Source organism: Macrosteles quadrilineatus, unplaced genomic scaffold (genome assembly GCF_028750875.1).
Source record: "Macrosteles quadrilineatus isolate MER2022 unplaced genomic scaffold, UCM_ALF_1.0 Scaffold_1__1_contigs__length_201487025, whole genome shotgun sequence".
Taxonomy (NCBI): domain Eukaryota; kingdom Metazoa; phylum Arthropoda; class Insecta; order Hemiptera; family Cicadellidae; genus Macrosteles; species Macrosteles quadrilineatus.
In genome coordinates, this window is record NW_026542594.1 from 26,439,382 (window position 1) to 26,462,418 (window position 23,037).

The window sequence follows — 23,037 nt, forward strand, 5'->3', positions numbered from 1 at the left end:
AGTGTTTTAATTACTAAAAAGTGTTCAGAACTTAAGGAACTAAAACATTATATTGTGCATAGAATGAAGAAAATGGAAACATCTATTGGGGACGCTATTCTAGTCTCCTTAAGCGATGCACCTTTTACTCCAGGAGATGAACCAAAGTTCCAAATGTTTCTTCCAAAACGGTTTGTCAGCATGTTACAAAATGAGGATCTACGCAGCATCGAACCGGGCTCTCTCTATTTGGTATCTCATGGAGTTAGTGGGAACAACTCTACAGAACTCTCTTTGCACTGTTGTTAGAATAAGAATATTGTACAAATGATTGTATATAAATAAAATATTATAAATTATCATGTTAGTATTTTGTCTAAAATACTAACATGATGTTTTTTAAAAACTGATATGGATGACCTTGACCTAAATCAGAAACAACATTTTTACAATCGATTACAAACTAGCTAACCCCCACCCCTCTTCTTTGCGTATAAAACGTTGCTAACAGTTGGGTTTTAATCATTTGGATTGCAGCGAGCCATCTACTCTCTTAATATGTCCGCAACCATTTTGAAGATTAAAATTGCCTTTCCGAACTATACTCACTTTCAAACTAGGCTAAATTCTTTTGAAAAAAGTTTACATAACTCTGTCGTAAACAATTCCAAATGGGAATTATCCGAAGCAGGGTTTTTTTACACTGGGAAGAATGATGAAACTATATGTTACTACTGTGGAGGAGGATTAAAGGATTGGCAAGAAGAAGATGATCCGTGGCAAGAACATGCACGATGGTTTCCAAGATGCCCCTTTGTGGTTGTTAACAAGGGGCAAGACTTTGTGAACAAATATTCCAAGCGAATAAATAAAAATGTGATAGTTAAAAAGAGAAGCTCAACCAAAGGCGTAGGAACAAACGAACCTGTGCAAAAACAAGGATCGGAGTGCATAGTATGTTTGTCCGCAGAGAGGGAAATTGTGTTTTTACCTTGCAAACATTTTTGCAGCTGCATCATGTGCGGCCTAAGTGTTGACAATTGCGTTTATTGTAGAACCCCTATTATTTCTGTGATGAAAATATTTATGGTGTAATACGAGGCCCTTTAAAAAGATTAGTGGTGGGGGTAGCTAGGAGGGGGGGGGGATGGACTTTACCTATAAATACAAGAAGATAGTCCTATGCCTTCAATCGTTCTGCAGACTTCCTAGAGGCAACTACAGCTCAATACAACAATTATGTCTCTCAAGGTGAAGTTTGTCCAGTACGACGATGTTCAACTTTCAACCTACCATGATATAGATGTTTTTGCTGAAGAGTTGAGAGTTCTACTTGCAAGTGGGTATGCAGTTACAGTAACAACAACAGCCAACAGCACTCTGCTTCCAGACTACGGAGCTTACAAACCACCATGCCCCAATCGAAGAAAATTTGAAACCGACCATTCAGCATTCAACATATATGGAAGCAGCAGCTCTACGACGAAGAACGATTCCAACACTTCTTAGATTTAACTTAGATTTAACTACTTTACATTATTATTACTATTGTTGATTGTAAAAAAAATAAATGAATAAATAAAAAATATTCTGCACTATTTATCCATTAGTGCAGAATATTTTTTAAAAACAGATTCAGATGACCTTGACCTAATAACAATACCAACCAATCCACAACATACATCGCCAGAGTCGCTGCGTAATTCACGCTGCTCCACAATCACAAAATACTTACCAATTACCTAATTATGACGTCACGGGATCACCCCCGTGTTTTATACTACTTAGGTACCATACAAAATTATGATATCACGGATATTAAAACAGGAAACTGCACACATATTAAACATAAACAAATTACGCCGTTGACCCAAGTAAATAATAATTAGCGTAACATCTGTTTGAAACACTTTTCGACCATTACCATTCTCTAATGAATATAAATAGAAAAACGTTTACTTTCAGGTCAGTGAAGTAGTTTGTTTATCTTATAATACATACCGTTATTTATTCTAGTATCTGTGAAACGTATTCAGGGATAATATTATCAGAAGGAATTTGTTCAGGGCACCGTGCAGCAAATAGCGAGCAACACCAAATGCTGACTATTTCAACAGGATTTGTTTTTCAATTTTTTTTTCATCTATTTTACATTATATTTTTTATTTTTCAGTCAGGGCATTATAATGCAAGTTGTTTAATGAAGTAGCAATGAAAAAGTTTATATGCAGTGTAGTAGTTTTAGACACTTGACCAGGACGTAGTGTGGCCCTTGGCCAGTAGAGAGGTATTTGTGGAGACCTAACCAGAGATCCGGGTCAATAGTCACCAGCTGTCAATGTGTGATGGTAGAAGCAATGTCACCAATCCAACAGATAATTAGGTTTATAAGAAAGTTCAGTAGGTGAGATTCGTCTATATAATCAATGTATTTCACATTATAATTGCTGTTTTAAGAAATTCTAATTCTTATATTCTCCAACTATACATACATTAGCATTATAAGACACTAATATCAGTTTGCAAATCAGGATCTTTCGTGTGCTGTTGATTGTCTCTTTTAATAATTTAAAATCCTTGATGGAATGGAAACCATCAGACGGTTGTCATGACGACCAGATGAGGCTGGGTTGGTAACCATGGCAACACAACAATGGTGTCAACAACAGCTGGCAGCGAGTAGCTAGTCACTAGTCAGTGTGGGCCGTGGTGTTGTCGCGGACGGTTGTCCTCGAGCCCTGAGTTGTGGTGATGTTTCTGCCCACATACAACACTGACAGTAACCTACATACTTACGTGCGAGTTTCATGTGTCTGATCCCGAACTGTCCTTCATAATATATTTGGTAAGCTACGTAACTTTTCATTGCAACTAAATCGTGTCGTTCATAGCAATTAATTATATGCAGGTTCAAAAAGTCTTTATTAAAATTACAATATTTGTGCACAAGGCTTACATAAAATGTGTGTTCGTAGTGTTAACTGATTTTTCATTCTGAATAGTATAAAAATACCTAAAAAATTTGATAGAAAATGTAAAATGATAAATGGAAATACATAAACTAAGTAATAAATATTCGTCCTCATAAACTATGCGACGTATTGGGTCCAACTAAGTTTTTATTTTTTTTTTATAATACTAACTATGCCAAGCATTTAACAATATAATTCATTTGCTATAAGGCTTATGAACAAGTATTGTAATAATCAAACAATGTAGGCTATACATGTGCCCTTTGTATAATCGTACCAAGCAAAAAGTTAGACGTGTATGCTATGTTGCGTGTTTTGTGTAAATTGCATAGCTCAAATATCGTACATAAAACACATTCAATTTTCAGACATCTCATAAATCAAGACCTTATTTTCTTTACCTTTTGATCAGGGAAATATTTGATTACTATCTGTACTCAATATTTCATATTTTTACAAGATTCATTATAAAGCTATTTAACTATGAGTGTAATCATTACTCGAGATATTCTCTAGTCATAGTGTAAACCCCCCAGCTGTGCTGTCGATACACACCCTTGGGACTGGTCCCGATGTCTCTTTAATAAGGAACCCGATAATGAGATTCCGTATATAAGATTCAAAGAGGAGGGGATTGTCAATAGATTACATACTACAATGTCTTGCTTCTAAAAGATATCTCCAGCGACTGTTTGATAAAAATATAAATTTATATATAATATGTAGGCCTAATGTTCCTGTGAATTTATTTTAATTTATCATCTAACAATTATTGGCAATACAATGTTCTATAATAAGCTACTAGATTGCGAGTTAGTCTGTTATAGCTATACAATTTTGTATTGAATGCTTTTGACCGAGATGGGTTATTGTCTGGAATATTGTATCACATATTACAATAAACACACTCGACAGCTACAAAATGTCATATTACAGTATATATTAAGTCAATAAATTTAAATAGTGTTGGTGGCACCTATATTAAGTGATTCGATAAGTATGCTCAGCTTATGATCTTCATCAAAAAAGAAATAATTTCCTTTTGCATGCGTAATATTTGCGGAATCATATTAATAGGCAATTAGATATTATTTGAATAAGCGTATAACATATAACCGTTCGTTGCATGCTTTTTTTAAAAGCATTGTAAAATCACAGGAATAAATTATCTTTCTGTGGAAAACTAATACCTAATTAACCTAATTTACATGTATACCTAATTTTATAAGTCTCATTACAAAAACGTTGTTTTCTGTGGGCAAATGTTACCAAACGTATTTAAATAAGCTAAGTTACGTATTCTTGAGGAAATCAAACTAATAAAAACTCTACCGCATCAATCAATTTAGTTAGGTACAAGTAACATTGAATCGATGCATTGATAAAAATGTAATCAAGTTTTGACAACATTGTAGCACTTCTTGCATGTAATTCAGTCAATATTTGTATTCGCAGTTCCGAGAAGTTTCTTGAGTTCTGTTACAAAGTTTCGATACAAACGTCAATAATGCACTATAAAGGTGTTGTTTCGTATGTGGGCATACTGTTTCTTTAGGAACCTACTTCTAGGGATAAATAAAAAGGGTACTTAATTCTTTACTGCAAGTCACATTAGCTAACTGCTCAACAAAACCATTTCAGTAGTATAAAAAAGAAGAAAAGTTGGTAAAAGTTACAGAAGAACTGTAGTAGGTCTAATATTTTTACTGCCAATTTTTAGAAGTTAAAATAATTCCTGACTCAAACAACAATAAGCTACATCCAATTTCATTGTTTATAGGACTAAACATCCTACAGAAAATTCCTACCATCATTTGAGTTCTTAACTTTTGGCTAATCTTTCGATCGTAGCTTTAACCGAGGGTTTCTTTAAACTGTTTCACTTATTTCTGACCATTATGTACAATATATCATACCATAATACAGTACAGTTTATAATCCAAGTAATCTACTCTTATCACTATACTGTAGAAGAGGGTATTTTCTATCATAGTGTTTTATGATTTATACATCACGGTTCCATTACAATTTTGTACTACGTTCCACAATCCATGAACATAATGATATCACAGTATATTACAACAACAAACATTATTGCACATTAATATTGCAATAAGTGTATATATCTAACTCCTAATTGAGTAGGGCTGTTAGTGAACCAACGTATTTTTACGTGATGCTGAAATCAATTATATTGGTAACCAGCCAGTGTATGAGCCACGCGCTCGTGGCAAAGCTACTTTGTCAAGCCACGTTGACTTGCACGAGCTTTTATGTAATGGATGCTTTGTGGCGAAGTTGAGCAAGGTCTTAGAAGATTACCCGATTGACGCTATACCTTTAGGAAAAGAGTTTAGGATCATAAATTAATATTACAAAATGCGATTAGTCAATTTAAAATATATCAAACGTCAATAATTTTTAAACCATTTTCAGGAAAAGTGTAATGTATATAAAAATGTTCTACCGTATTTAATTTTGGTTTGTTCACTATTTGATTTTCAAACTGCCATATAATAGGAAATAAATGTCACGTACGATTTTAAACGTTACAATAAACCGTGCAATTTATGGACCGATCTTATGATGCGTAACATTAGTTTTGCTTGCAAATCTTACCAAGAAACACAACAGAAACCGTCGACACAGTTACTACGGTGAAGATTCCGAAGGGAAAGTAGGCAATGTCCAACTGAGTTGGAAGAATGGGTGATAAAATCGGCGTTGTCGCGGACGGAATTGCAAGTAGCCCTAGTGATTACAACAATCGGCACCAGCCAGCGCTGTTCTACCATGTATGGCGGCCATTACTGCTGTATGTAGCTTACAGATTCGCTCTCACAACTGTGTAATATTTGACTGTAGATCACTTTGTGATTCAACTGCTTCTTTTTAAATAAAATAATTGTTACAGCTGGTCCATAGAAATATGATGTGTATTTCAGTGTCCAAAATTAGATGGCTTGGCCCACTAGAGAAATAATTTATTCTTTTCTGCCAACAGGAAACCAAAGCACATTGAAATAATTTGAACAACGAATGACCAAGCTAAGTATATAAGCCAGTGGCTCAAAAATATTGCAGCCAGTAAATATTAAGCTCATTAAGACAGGCGTTCAAACTCAGATTTTTTAAAGATTTTAGAGGAAAATTATTTTCCAATTCGCTTGGTAACAAAAACAACAAATTGCAGGTTTTAAAGCTTTACACGGTGTATATTTCCATTAATCAGCTTGATGAAAATGTTTTATGCTGATAGAATCAAATACGTTAAAATACTGTGTGATTAATTACTATGTTTGCCGCTTTTTATATCAACAAATGTTTCAGGGTCAAAACTCTTAATTAAATCTTCAATTCAGGAGCTTTCAATGTAGTTTGAAAATGATTTACAATTCATGAGTTTATTAACCGTAGTAACAAAAAGCCCTAAGTACCGGTAACGAACTGGTTTTGCATTTATGCAACTCTGCTGGATTTTCGTGTTTATCTGCGAATATATTAAACCCTAACACTCTTTCGCCCGGTTTGAATGAGGTTTGCAATTGGATGATCATCAAACGACCTTTTGTTATGTTTGCACTTTGGGAGTTTTAATCCTTACTTAACGGTTAACCCATTCAATGTTACATGTACTACATTCATTAGTTTATGTATTTTTTTACTATATAAAAACAAATCAATTTGTTTACTTTGAGTTTAATGTGTGTCCATTATTACTTTCAAAGTGTTTTAATAATTATTTAATTACAAAACAATCAATTAATTATATTCAGCACACAGGATTGCCTAAATGATGTTGTTCGGATATAAAATTTAGTTAAATTAAGTTTATCAGATCAGATGAAACACCACTTTAGTGCAATCAGCCGCGGGCCAGTAACGATTCAGTTACCTGCCGATATTAGATTACTTTAACGATTTAAACTTTAAAATGTAAAAGTAATACACGTTTTTATGTTAAAATTTTTTTTAAATTTATTCAGTAAACAACGCAAAATATTCTTGACAACATAAAAAATTCGTTTTAGAACATAACATACACTTTAACCAATAAAAAATAAATAAACCCAGCAAACTTATAAACATGCAAGATTTAGATTTTATCAACTTTATATGGAGTAAAAAGAGAGTTGGAATTTTAAAATTTAAAAAGATAAACAAGCTCAGATAAATAAGGCGTTCCTTACATTGTCAATCCATCTAAAACTTCAAACAATAAATCAGTTTATAGTTATTTATTTTATGTGCTATCAAATGAATTAGCTGCATGGTATATGATCAAGGGGGTCTTTTTTACCTGAAAAAAAAATAAAAAATAGCGTGAACACATAATATGATTAATTTTAATAATTTTAATTTTAATAGGATTAATTTTAGTTCTTTCAAAAACATATACAAAGGTAAATACAATTTATAAGTTGTGTTGTATGTAACATCATCAGTGGCGATCTATAGTTGATTGCCTCCCATTCTTTTATTGTTGACCGTACTGATACATTAACCATTCCGACAAAATTTATAATTCAGATACATTTTTTACTTTACATCACTTTCAAAATTAATGCTTTTCGGGTTATTAAGGAATGTTTTAGCACATTAATCCCTTCAAGTACAATACTTGTACTCATTCCAAGGTATGTGGGTGTTCTGCTAGTACAGCGTTAAGCGTTTTGAATTTCGGTGTGAGAGGGACAGGATGGATAAAAAATATACGAACAAATTTAATGGGTTTGGACTACTTACCCCCAAAAAATTATTGATACATTCCTTGAAAATGCCATCGACAGTCGATACAAAACAGATAAACGCAATGATTGCCTCACAGTTGCTCCAACCAGCAAGATATGTGGCAACTGACAAATCCAACAACAGATAAACGCAATGATTACCTCTCAGTTGCTCCAACCAGCAAGATATGTGGCAACTGACAAATCCAACAACAGATAAATGCAATGATTACCTCACAGTTGCTCCAACCAGCAAGATAGGTGGCAACTGACAAATCCAACAACAGATAAATGCAATGATTACCTCTCAGTTGCTCCAACCAGCAAGATATGTGGCAACTGACAAATCCAACAACAGATAAATGCAATGATTACCTCACAGGTGCTCCAACCAGCAAGATATGTGGCAACTGACAAATCCAACAACAGATAAATGCAATGATTACCTCACAGTTGCTCCAACCAGCAAGATATGTGGCAACTGACAAATCCAACATCAGATAAACGCAATGATTACCTCTCAGTTGCTCCAACCAGCAAGATATGTGGCAACTGACAAATCCAACAACAGATAAACGCAATGATTACCTCTCAGTTGCTCCAACCAGCAAGATATGTGGCAACTGACAAATCCAACAACAGATAAATGCAATGATTACCTCACAGGTGCTCCAACCAGCAAGATATGTGGCAACTGACAAATCCAACAACAGATAAATGCAATGATTACCTCACAGTTGCTCCAACCAGCAAGATATGTGGCAACTGACAAATCCAACATCAGATAAACGCAATGATTACCTCTCAGTTGCTCCAACCAGCAAGATATGTGGCAACTGACAAATCCAACAACAGATAAACGCAATGATTACCTCACAGTTGCTCCAACCAGCAAGATATGTGGCAACTGACAAATCCAACAACAGATAAACGCAATGATTACCTCACAGTTGCTCCAACCAGCAAGATATGTGGCAACTGACAAATCCAACATCAGATAAACGCAATGATTACCTCACAGTTGCTCCAACCAGCAAGATATGTGGCAACTGACAAATCCAACAACAGATAAACGCAATGATTACCTCACAGTTGCTGCAACCAGCAAGATATGTGGCAACTGACAAATCGAACAACAGATAAACGCAATGATTACCTCACAGTTGCTCCAACCAGCAAGATATGTGGCAACTGACAAATCCAACAACAGATAAACGCAATGATTACCTCACAGTTGCTGCAACCAGCAAGATATGTGGCAACTGACAAATCGAACAACAGATAAACGCAATGATTACCTCACAGTTGCTCCAACCAGCAAGATATGTGGCAACTGACAAATCCAACAACAGGTAATTGCAATTGATTTTAAAATAGCATTCTGTCAATACCAGACAACGGCCGTGTATTCAACGCATTGGTCTTTTAATCAATGTAAGTAATGCCAATAGCATCCTGTTGTTACGTGAGATATGAAACCACTGTTACTGACAACCAATAATCGTTTGAGTTGGATGCCATTGTAGGTTATTAAAATTCTAAAAATAAATCCTATGTTCCAATTTGATTATTTAATGAATGAACTACAATTCGTTTGATAGCCTTAGAAATTTAATTAACTAGATTTGTTTTACTTACCAAACTAATTTTTAAGCGATGGTTTACGTCTGAAAATTTCTTTAAGCCATTAAAATACTCCTCTCTGAAATAAATTACACGCCTATAATTTTAACTTAAAATTCATTTAGTTCGATAGTTAAAACTTTATAAGAGAAAGAATTAAATCATATACATAAACGTAAAGTTGTAGTTTACCGAAAAACGCATAGTTTTTGTCTGTATAATACGCATTCCATTTTCAGCTTAACCTCAGACTTTGTAGTTAATCTTTTAAGTCCACCATTACAATAGAATGGTAAGCTCTAGTAATTAAAAATCAAACTTTAAATAGCCAATCCCACTGTATTGTTGTATTTGTTGGTACAAAATATTGTTATCCTACAGAGTTACCCGATAAAGCTGGCTTCCTTGCACTGATTATAAAAAGTAAAGTAGGTTATTGCTGCATTTACTTACATCGACAGTATAAGTAGCACTCATTTTACTTTGCCGCACTTCACTATTCCAACCAAACAACAGTGTGCTTATTTATAAGGCACATAATACATGTACGCTTGAGAATAAGTTGGCAACACCTAAAAAGATAAAACACTACGACTATGATCAGCTGGTGCAGCGTTTCACAGCCTTTGAGTATTGATACTACGACTTAACCTGTTGTTTCGTATTAACATTCTATTTTCGTTCAACGCTTGTGAAAATATATAGTCACTTCGCGCACTAGTTACACAAATAACTACAGTGATATTAAAAACACCCCCGCCACAGCAAACCTGCAAACTAAGCGAATTTCCATTTGCCTGATTGGATTTACACTAAAACGTCTTTAAAAAAATATCACATGTATTCCCTATTTAAATAGAATTAGTTTAACGAGTACTTAGATTGGCTCCAACAGGGAGGGTAAAAGTGAAAACATTAATAGTTCAGTAAGAAATAAATGCATTTTCTAAATTTGCATGCACTTGCAATTTGCATGCATTTTATCCATAACCATTAGGTGAATAACAACGCTTCAATATATACTATACTAGCTGTAACCCGCGGGCTTTGCCCCGTTTAACTTCTTAATTTTCAAGATTATCTCGTTCGCATGGCTCAATCACGTCCTGGTTGAAGTTTGTTCGCTACGCTCACTCACCTTTAGGTTGGAGCTCGTTCGCTACGCTCACTCACCTTTAGGTTGGAGCTCGTTCGCTGCGCTCACTTGCCTTCAGGTTAGCTCGTTCGCTACGCTAACTCGCCTCCAGGTTGAAGTTCGTTCGCTGCGCTCACTCACCTTTTGGTTGCAAATTAGCTGTTGTCATAAATGTAAAAGAAATAATAGTGCTGCACCCTGTTGGTAATTTTTGTAACTTTAATGCTATTGAACATCACAGAACAGAACCAACTTGTTTAATTGAAACAGCTGTTAAGATTCAATAATTTCATTTCTCATAAGGTTAACATGGGAAACTCCAGAGCCACTGGGGCGGAGCCCGAAAGGATTTTTGAAATAAGAATATGCCTATATGTTAATCGGGAATGTGAGCTATCATCATGCCAAATTTCAGCCCAATCCGACCAGTATTTTTCGCGTTCACTTGTCACAAACATACATCCATACATCCATACATCCATCCATCCAAACTTTCTCATTTATAATATTAGTAGGATTATTTGTTTTCAAGGTCTACAAAATGGTTTGTAAAGAAATTGCTAAATTTTATGTTTTGTTTTTTTTTTTGTAAAAAATGGGGAAAACTTTTTGTTGACCCATAAAACCCCCTATAAACCCCCGTCCTCATATCCCGATCATGCCAGTATATATGAATTTGAACAGATGGTGTTTTTGCCTTCTAGGGACCTCAAAACGAAAAAGTAAAATCGACCCGGGCCCAGGTCTTACCATGAGTACTACGGTTATTCCCTATAATGGGAAATTCGCTAATGCCACTCTGCATTAGTTGGTATGATGAAATGATTCCTACAAGGCTAATTGATATAAGAATCGACGTATAAGACCTTCGCTCAATTATCTAATGCGTTTAAACGTTACCCAATTGGTTGAACAAGTTTACATACCATATAGTTAAAATTCGATGCATTATCTTTTACTTTGTGAACTGTATCTTTCCACTAGGTTATGGTGTACTGTTACTGTTACGCACAAACAATAAAACCATTTTTGTTTTCAACGTAAGTTTACGGACAAACTTTGAACGTCAAAGTAATTTAGAAGCAGACACGAGACAACATATTGAAAGCGTAACTGACTTTGTTGGATGTATTTCAATCAAAAATAAAATAAGAGGCCGTAAAAGAAATGCCATCAAAGTTGACGGAACACATTTGCCTCAGCACTTTACTTCCACTGAACATGTCAAATATTTACAAACTTCTCAATCAGTTTTATTTTTAGAACTCTAAGAGTTTATTTCATGATTAATTATACACAAGTTCGTTTTTGTAAAACATCAATTTTTATTTTTGTAGAAAGGAATGATGATCAAAAACGTATGGTATGGGACGTGTTTTCCTTAAAACCTGTGTAAAAGTACGTATTTGAACTCTCGTTACGTAAAAAGTGCAATATATTTGCTACAGTTTGACGAGAATTCTTTCTTTGGTCTTATTTAATTTAAAAACGTTACCACGTTTGTGTTTAGAAGACAAAGTTAGTTGAATATTGAGTAAAAACAATCCAGTTTTCACGCCGAGATTGGATCTAAACGTAGTTTAGTTTATGTTTTAAATATTGCATTTCCTAACGATTAATAATATACATAAGGTGTTTTCATAAGAGAGTAGGTAAAACAAGCTTTGCAGTAAGGAGTAAAGGTAGGCCGAACTAATCTTGTAGTCGTAATTTTAAAAGTAATCATCATATTGTAATGAGAAATTGTGTTTCCTTTTGAGTCCGTTAGTGTAGGAAAACATAGATTTTTGTTTTATGTTATGTAATGTTAGGAAAGGCTAGGTTGTATCACAGACTATGTAAAACTCAGCCAATGTTGCCTATAGTATATGGTTATATTGACTAGGTAACGTTAATTACGTTTGCTAGTTTGCGTTTTATCTTTATTTTAACTTTTTTCTGTATCCCTGATAAATAAAAACTCCTTTTCATTTAGTGAATTCTCATTTTTACATAATTTTGCTGTAACTGCAACATGTTTAAGAGAGTTTTCTAGGCTAATTTCAATTACCAATAAAAAGCCTAGCATATTCTTTGTTATTCAAAATAACAGCATTAACTGTGTATTGGCTGTGATTCATGAGTGCAAAATACGAGTACAAAGGCGTTGTTTTCAACAGTAAAAAACTGAACTATGTACAATACTGTATATTGCTCATGCTTCTTGTGTGACTTGAATGCTCAAATCGATGATAAACTTTCGGTGGGCGAAAGTGACACAATAGGCAGGTGATAGCGATGACCTGGTTATGTCACCTTCAGCCAGGTGGTTATGTCCTTGCCACTGTATCTAAACATTATAGGCCTGCTGTTCCCGTTGCATGTAAACATTATTTACTTTCCACCTCTTGAAATTAACAAAGGCCATCACTATATGGTATAAAACTATACTACTATAAGCTATATGGTTAAGTAGGAGTAAAACCTACTGATATTTTAAACAACTTCTAAGATTTCATATAAATCCACTAAATGATAAAATATTAATTGAAAAACTTATCTCTGCGTGTTGTGAGCGATATTTATTTCCACCTGCATCACAAAACAATTTCCGTTTTTAAGATGTAAAAAGTGCTATGTCATATTTGTTTTACTAACGTTTGTGTTAAAAAATCTGACTCCTTTTTCAATTCAATTCCAAACCTTTTACGAGGCTGACAAATGCCTCTCTAATATGGAGTGTAAAATATAAGGGCTTAAAATAGGTCAATCTTTAATAAATCTTTATTTATCAACACCGACAAAAAGATAAGCATCACATTACAAGGGTTTCAACCTTGAGACGCATACAATATTAATTTGCAAAAACATAAGTCCTTTGGATCAAAGGTAAACCACCAGATATATAGTGAAGTTTCAAATGCCCTTTATAAGAAGGCAATTCAGAGCCCTGGCAAGTAAACCGAAGCTTATTGTGCATCTTCCTGTAGACCCTAAATACACTTAAATCATACCATTTGTATTAGCATTTGTGAATGATAACACAAATAAAATACTTCCACTGTACATGAATAGCTATATCCATTAGTTTATAAAATGTATGACAACGCAAATACTGGCCAAGGCCCCACTAGAAAAAAACTTTTTCTAGTGGGGCCTTGTACTGGCTGGTGAGCATTGTAATACTTAGTACGTATTTAACTATAAAGTGTATATTTTAAAAATCAAACCATAGTTAAATTATATTCATAATGCATCAGCTCCTCTTTATTGTGAAAGGGGAGGCAAGGATGGCAGCCTACAGAATGGTTTGCAGTGGCAACTGGAAGTATAATGCCTCCAGTGAGCATACAAGAATTGTGGACAAGGTGGACATGGACACGTTGGAAATGTTACCAGACAGGATGGTGAAGATCACAGATCTAGAAAAGCCATACAATGTCAATATTATATGCCAGAGCTGCCTGGGAAAAAGGTGAACCTGAATACAAGAAAAGGGGATCACTTGGTATACGGATGGCTCGAAAAAGCCAACGGGCACTGAGGCGGGAATATTTGGAGTCAGACCCAAGGCACAGTTTTGCGTAAGTCTGGGAAACTGGCCACTGTATACCAGGCGGAAGTTGTTGCCCTGTCCGAGTGTGCAAGAGTGTGTTTGAAGCGTGGTCTGACAGGCCAAACCATATACACGAACTCGGAAAGCAAAGCAGCACTAATGGCACTTGACGATTTTGATTTTACCTCTAAGACAGTATATGGGACTATCATCAAGCCATGAAAGCCCTGGGAGAGAACAAGAAGGTTATCCTTAGTTGGGTTACACTGGTTACAGGTCACAAAGGTACTGCTGGCCAATGAGGGAGCTGACAAGTGTGCAAACGAAGAAGCTGAAAGCCCCCTACGGAAAGTGGTTGGCTTCATCCGCAGGCAATGGGTATTCCGCGGACATCTACACAAGATGGGAATTCAAGTTGAAAGCCTCTTATGAGGAAATGTGGAGTGGAGGAGGAGACAGCCTTCCACGTGACATTTAAGTGTCAATCCCTACAATGTCTGCGTTGAGATCCCTTGGCCTATCTACTGGAGATCAAAGGGAAGAACGGGTCACCGTAGTCAAAAGGATCTCATGGTTCACCAAGGACCTGGGATTTGACGGATAATGAGGACCTGTGAATGAGGGTACACAGTAAGTTTTTCCAGTTGCGACGCAATCCCATGGTCATTTGTAAGCCTGACCCTCTCTTATAAAAATGCGCCTCTTTATATTTCAACTATATTGCCAAATAAATCTTCACCACTTACCTGAATTAAAAGCCATGGCATTTGGTCAAATGAAAAATACAGTTGCATTTTGTTTCTAAAAACGTTGGTGAAGGATGTTTAAATATTTTAAACACCAAATGTAAATATCACATCTTCGCATCGCAAAGTACGGGCTATCTAGTTTATAATATTGCGACCACATATTTGAACTAGAAAATCTTCAACGTAAATTATTTATCTTTCGTTCTCTTAATTAAAAATTGAAATCAGGCTTTTGGTTAAGTATTAAGGTTTTGATATGTACAAAAAAGTAATTACAAGCTTAAATTACATCTTATGCATCATTACTCTGAGTAACAAGCAGTGTAACACCAATGTTCATTGTTCTTATGTGCCTAGTTAGTAACAGTCGTCTCTCAACGAGAGGCACTGTGTCAACACAATCCCAGTATCTGTGGTCAACAGGGTGGTTGTATGTTGTATCATATCTGCCTGGTACATACACAGCCCTGTGTTCTATCATTTACAAAATATGTATGTAAAATATACCTGGATTGACTCAATCATTTCTAATTCAATCCAATCTAACTTACCTGCTATGTTTGTTATTTTGTTATCCATTCTGCTCCGTTATCCATACAGCAAGATAGTTGTGTTTAAAATATAGAACGCATTTTTTTAAAAAGCTCTAAAATTTGAACATATACAGGGTGGAACGAAGTTAGTGTTAAACAAATTTATCTGTTAAACTACTAAGTATTGGTGACAAAATGGCACCAATTTAAGTTTCCATACCCTCACAGGTAGGGAATAACGGACAATTTTAGATTTTTTCAAAATATTTGTATTTGCATACATAAAATGGCCATAAGTGCACTAAACATTGTTTTTATTCCAAATTCATTGTCATTTTTAGAATCCTCGTTAAATTTACAATATTAATAGTACAAATTCATTGGGATGAAACTTCTGTATAAGCTCTTATTTAGCAATGGAAGTTTAAATTTGTGATTTTTTAGAAAAAAGTAATAACTTTTTCCAACGTTTTTCTATACTACACTGGACTCTAGAGAGTGTCAGTTATTACTAAAAACTTTGGCAGTTAATAACCTTTAAAATGATGTATAAACATCTACTGTTCGTTTGATTTGTCGTTCTCAAATTTAAGATTTTCTCTTGAAAAACACGGAATGGCCAAAATCGCCTCCCTTTAAAATAACATGTATTTGCTTAAATAATATGGCAATAGCTGCAATAACAATTATATTTGAATAGGTTTTATTGTAATGTTTATTGTGTCCGTTTGTAATGTTGTTTGTGAGATTTATTATAAGAATATTAAAGATCTATTAGGATTGACATCCATATAAACGTAGGTTTTGTGAAAACATGTTAAACTTGTATTCATTTTAATTTTTTGAATACAATGAATATTGTTTAAAGTCACACATGGTACATTTAACTTAAGATTATTTTCTAAACATAAGCAAATACTTCCAATGGAGTAACCTCTAAAATTATGTAGATACTACACTTTACAATGTTGTCAATATGTTTACCGAAAACACAAAATTAACCTAAAAAGTATAGCAATTAGATTGTAGTGCTAATGAACACATGCTAATGAAAATCAGCCAAGTGATATATTTCTTTAGTAAAATAATTGTTAAAACCTCAGAAATACGTAGTTTAACTTATTTACACAAAAAATAAAAGTTAATTCTAAAACACACAATATTCAAAACTTAAATAACTGTTCCTTACTTCCTTAACGTTTTAATAGTTTCCTTCTATTTGATGCCAACTACTTGAGTTTTATTTTTTTATCTCCTTTATTTTCCCTGATATACAGCCAAGTTTTTTTGTAAGTGGCACCAACAGTAACATTAAAATACAACGTTCCTCTGACTAGAACATCTGCATTCATTATCCAGTTTTCAATTTCCTTATCTTTATCTTCCATTAAAGATGAGGAGACCAAGTACTCCCTCCACATAGCCACACAAAACAAGTCCAGTGGACTCTGTCTGGCGACCTGGCATGCCAGCAAATCACACCATATGACCCATCTTTATCATTGTTATCATTGTTCAAGTTGTGTATTTTGCATTAATTCAATCTCGCACATCGGTTGAATGTACCATAGAACTAACACCGTAAACGATATTTAAGTTATGCTAGTAAAAAAGAAAAAAACCCTAAATGAAGATACATCACAAAACATAGGTTCATGAGGTTTTAATCCTAACAATTCCTCAATATATTAGGAATTTTACAAGGACTCTGAAAATTGCAATATTACCCATTTAAACATGATTTTTAAAGCAGCTGCTGCCATATCATTGAAGCCAATACATGTTTTTTACAGGAAATTAAACATTAGCCGTTCCGTGTTTTTAAAGAAAAACTCTTAAATTTGAGAACGACAAATCAAACGAACAGTAGATGTTTATACATCATTTTAAAGGTTATTAACTGCCGAAGTTTTTAGTAATAACTGACACTCTCTAGAGTCCAGTGTAGTATAGAAAAACGTTGGAAAAAGTTATTACTTTTTTCTAAAAAATCACAAATTTAAACTTCCATTGCCAAATAAGAGCTTATACAGAAGTTTCATCCCAATGAATTTGTACTATTAATATTGGAAATTTAACGAGGATTCTAAAAATGACAATGAATTTGGAATAAAAACAATGTTTAGTGCACTTATGGCCATTTTATGTAAGCAAATACAAATATTTTTAAAAAATCTAAAATTGTCCGTTATTCCCTACCTGTGAGGGTATGGAAACTTAAATTGGTGCCATTTTGTCACCAATACTTAGTAGTTTAAGACATACAATTTTTTAACACTAACTTCGTTCCACCCTGTATAATAAAATAGCCTCGGCAGTATGATGTTTAATTGTACCGTGCAGATAGATGATTTTAAAAATATATTCTATGGCCGTGTTTAAGAGTATAAATTACTGATATTCGTTTATTAGCTCTCGTTTGAAAGCCCTTTCACAATGAAATGAACGCTTTAGCGAATCGCCGGGTATAAAAGAGAGATGACAATAAGCATTGATTACACTCCATATGAGTGGAACATCGCGCTACGTTGTATGGCATCATCGAGTAATAGGTTCGTTATGCTTTAATAGAGATTCAATATAATATAAAACCTATACTTTCCCTATACAGTTGATAGGGGGAATTCGAATTTGATATTTACTAGAATGAAACTTATAAAAAGAAATTATTAACAACGAACACGTATTAGTTTATTAAAAATCAACTAGCATGTTAAATTTGCAGGTATTTAATTATATACCACAAATAAAACAATTTGAATTTGATTCTTAAAAATTGCCATTTTTATTGCTAATTATTGTACGTATTTATATACTTTAAAAAACAAATTTTTATTATAATCCACCGATATAAAGAACCGTTAATTATAATAATGTAAATATAATTGAATTCACATAAATCCAATTCAACTGGAGCTCTTTTACTTTAACGTTCCTACATTATGTCAAACAGTCTATGGTAAAACATTCAACCCTGGTAAAGCCTGTTGAGACGTATTTCTGGCAACATCAACATCACTTGAGATGCGGGTCAGCTGGTAACATCTGTCTTGTCTGGCTAAACTCTCACGAAATCTCGATCAAGTTTGTTAATTGTTTGCAAATGATCACTTAAACTATCATTTAAACATTGTCGATGGTTAGATGGTTAGAAGCACGTTAAAGACTCTTAAAAATGATAAAAGTTTATGGCATAGCTGTTCCAACACAATTTAAAATTGGCAACAAGTAATAACTGTATTAATATACCTTTCAAAACGAACTTGATGTATCATCTGTTGATATCGATGCCCACGAAACTTTAAACAATGTTCTCTCATCTTATATATCGCAAACTGCTTGTCGGACATTTGTAGCTCACGATGTTACTGTACCTGATTTTTACTGTACCAAGAAACATTATGAATTATTGTTCGGAACAAAATATAAATGATAGTAAGTAGGCTCAACAAACGTTATAATCTATGTTGCAGGGATGTGTAGAAAGTTGAGAACTGATCTGAGTATTTAGTAATAAACCCCACATCAATGCAGTTAGACGTATGATAGGTAATTGCAGCAATCGCTAACGGCCAGCAGAGAGTGCTGAATGTAGCAGCTGCTAGACCATGTATGGCGGTCATCACAATACATTCCTCCAAGTCTACCACGGTAATTAGTTGGATTGATGGCAGTACTTAAGCTCGGGCCACTCCTAGAGTTAAAATCAGGAGCCTTGTGGTACAATTTGTAGGTTACGATGGTTAAAGTCCGTTGTTATTGGTTACCGTAAGTTGACTAAAAATGAGTAGTCATTTGATTTACATTTACATTTAGCTTGGTTGCAGGATTGTATGACTCTTATTTGGGGATTTTATATTGTAGAGGCTGATTGAAGTTTTTTACAGGATATTTGAAGAGGTTTAACAATTTATTTGGACTGTATATATTACGATAATTCTGGAATTATTATGCAACGGTATTAGTGTATTTTTAAACTTGGTTTCGTAATAGGTGAATTCTTCAACTGCCCAAATAAAAAAAATATTCTCCAGCTAAGAGGATTACTTTACAAATAATTGAAGTTTTTGGAAATAACTTTCAAATGGTGAGGAAATCGACCAAAGTGGAAGGAAATATTCCGAAAGAGAATAAAATGTCCTACAATTTCCTATTATACATTTCTTGAAAATACTCAGTAAGGGCAGCCAAAAATTGTCAGAATAGAACAAAAATTGAAAATCCCAATTAGTTATGTCTATTGTCTACATTAAAAACGGAAATTTTCACATATTTTTATTTTGAGATAATCTTTGGCTGCCTTTAATGAGTATTTTCAAGAAATGCATAATAGTAAATTAAAGGAAATTTTATTCTTTTTCGGAATAGGCTATTTCCTTCCACTTTGGTCAATTTTCACACCATTTAAAAGTTATTTCAAAAAACGTCAAGCGACCTCAAATTTTTAGTGGTGAAAAAGCTGGAGATTACTTTTTAACTTTGAATAATTAAATCTGCAGTTCTACCGGATCGATTTTGTTAAATAATGTGTCTTTAGAAGACATAAACTCTTTGAGTTGCTTTTTTTATTTTATGTGTGTTATATAGCGGTAAGTTTAATAGTATAAAGGTTATAAAGCATTAAAACCAGACTATTCATTGTGAATCACCCGGTATTACCTCTTTAACTAACCCTACAACGCTTAAGATTGGCGGCAGTTAAACCATAGTCTTCATTTGTATTACTGGCGCAGTTCTGAAATTTAAAATTCTGTCTTTTTGAATCTATTAGGTTACCAACAACACGTCATTGTATTCAATTTATATTGCAACAGATCCAGTTTGTTGTCTCTTATTAATTGTATGTCCAATATTTAACAAGCCAAATAATGCCAATTTCCACCTAAAATTAACGAAATGTAAAACCTCTTCACGCTGAATTTGATTATCGGTTGGGAAAATACACAATACTACATATAAGTTAAAGGTTGCCTTTAAATGAAATATCTGTAAAACAATATACATAATTAATTACAATTTTATTTCAGATGTCTGTCCGAGTGCATTACATCAATGTGTGATATTAAGAAGCAATAATACAAACGTAAGTATGATTTACTTCTAAATTAGAACTGCATCATGTAATAACATTATTTAACATAGTATTACTTAAACATTGTAACAATTTTTTCGCAACGAATCTATTGGATGTTATGAACTCAATGAGAGGGTTTTAACAAAATATTACCTATTTGTTTTAGCTATAATAAATACTACACTGTTATTAACCAATTAGGTTTTCATCTTTAGGCCCCCAGAGGCCAAAAACACCATCTGTTCCAATTCATATAGGCCTACATATGTTTGTGCCCGTTAGCACAATAATTCAACCAATATAATCTAATTTTGATAAATGTTGTAAAAACATGTAAACCTTTATTCGAACGAGTTTGCAAACCGGCGTGATCGGACCATGAGGGTGGGGATTTTTGGGTGGTTTTATGAAGTAAAAATTGGGTTTTCTCATTTTTGACCATCAACACATAAACTTTAACACTTTCAGAACTGTTTTGAATAGCTTAAATAACAATATTTTGGTATATTGATGTTAAGAAAATTCAAAAAATATTAATTTCAAATTCCCATACTATCCCATATTATCCCCGAGCCTGTGATTGTTTTTCACATTACTTCAGGCTAGACCTAGGGGTTGCGGCATCATCACTTAGATAAAATCCATTCGTGACTTGGTGGGGATCGAACCCGGGATCTCAGGGCCTGAGGTCCCGCGCTCTAACCACTACGCCAGCTCGCTCCCCCTCCTTGTTATTCTTATTGAGAATAAGTAAACTGCTGTGGTTTGCTTGTTCAGGGATATATTTTGATTTAACTTGGCAAATTCATTTATTTCACAGTAAGCTATTAATATTTTTCTAGAAAAAACAATTTATTACAATTCCTGTAGCAGCAAACCTAGTTACTCGTATAACCTAAGGGTATAATACAGGTCATATATGTGATATAACCTATGAAAATCCAAACAGGTCAATGGAAATTCGCTGCAGGTTTGCTGTGGTGGGGGTATTTCTGTTTAAATACGTTTGTCTTTTTTACTAATATAATGTGGACAAAATATTTTAAAAAACAATTAAGTAAGTATTGATGAATAAATTTTTTTCAAATATAACTCCCTGAGAAAGTTTATAAGTAATGTTTTTTTTTTTATTAATTACAATTTTGTAAACTGCTGATGCTTTAAAACAACTAACTATCCTACTGACAATTCAAGGCACAAACATTATTTTAAAATTAAATAAAACTGAACTGGTTTTTATACGTTTTGAATTAAGAGTCTTTGAACCTATTAGGTTGTAAATATTAGTACCTAACAGCTTTTACATTAACAATAGCCACAGATTTTTCACATCACCCCAAGGCAATCATCCAAGAGTTACTTACACTCGATTTGCCAAATTTAAAAGGCCCCGTGTCATCCCCTATAACTCAAAGTGATGCATTGAAAAGAAATTGTTGAAATGACTATTCGAGTTTTATTCAATTCATACCAAATGTAGGAAAAGGTAAAGTTCCCTTATTGTAGTTAGTTAAGAGGGTTCCACCCGCCGCGCCGGTTGGTTACACCGTAAACATGGTCCTACAAAAAAGAACCTCGTGGCATTATTAAAAGTGTTTATCGAGTCGAAATAAACTGTAAAATATTTACAGAGATCCAACCTATGCCCTGGATGATCTAAAACTTCGTAATTGTTTCTTTAAGTATTGACAAAGTCCTTTTAAAAATTCGTAACTTAGTCTTTTTCACATGTGATTTTAACTTCTAATTAATAGTTTAGATTAGTTTTCCCCATCCATTGCAAGCTCTGATATGTTAAGAACACAAAAAGAACATATCATTGGAAACGTTCGCGCTAGTGACATCATTTGTTTATGTTTATGATCCTTACAGTTTCTGTTCTAATATCGTGATAATAGTAAAGTTGCAATCATTCCTTTAAGCCAACAGCTGATCTTATGCCTTTTTTGTATGTCAAATACTGATTCCATAAAGATGAGATAAAAACTTTGAGAGCACGTGGGGCGGAGTCTTTAGAGAATTTTTTAACGCCTTATAGATGTCAGCATTCGCCGATGTGGTCTTTATTGCCATGCAAAATTTTAAAAATGATTGCTTTAGCCGTCTAGAAGGTGTTGGTGTATCACGACATACATAAGGGTTGACGTTACGAGCTTCGCTCGCTCCGCTCAATTAAGTATATTGAAGTGTTCTTGTACAGTTGTTATTGAACAAGAAAATTCAATAAAATTTAAATGAAAAATTCCCATGTTAGTCTTGTGGAGATACATTTTACACACTTCACTACGCTCCCTGAAGCAGAAGACCTAGGTACTCATTTAACCTAATGCTATTTAAATAGATTCAAATGGAAATCAAATCAGACAAATGGAAACTAGCTTATTCTGCAGGTTTTCTGTGGCGGGGGTATTATTTAATAAGTTAGTTATTATCATCGCTTGAACCTCAGAGTAAATTTTGTTTTATTTACTCTGAGCTTGAACTAAACATACGAGCAAAACACGAGACCACACATCAGCATAATATGTGTCAAGGTATGCATGTGCAACGCTGATATCATCACATATACGACGACTCTTTCTAACCACTGACATATTGCTGACACATATATTTCTTGTTATACTGTTGCACTGCTACTTTCTTGTATTGTACATATTGTTGCATGGATACGTGGGTTAAGCTTAAACCTACTTTAAATATATACTAT

At 34.0% G+C, this 23,037-nt stretch overlaps 1 protein-coding gene across 1 annotated transcript in view; it reads left to right on the plus strand.

The window, feature by feature from the left end:
- The first annotated feature begins 2,709 nt into the window (after positions 1-2,709).
- The window catches only part of LOC129005582 (guanylate cyclase 32E), a 152,018-nt gene continuing 131,690 nt past the window's right edge, over positions 2,710-23,037 (plus strand). The window contains exons 1-2 of the mRNA XM_054434507.1: positions 2,710-2,824; positions 20,284-20,339. The gene's annotated coding sequence lies outside the window, so the exon portion shown is untranslated. The remainder of the gene's footprint in view (positions 2,825-20,283; positions 20,340-23,037) is intronic.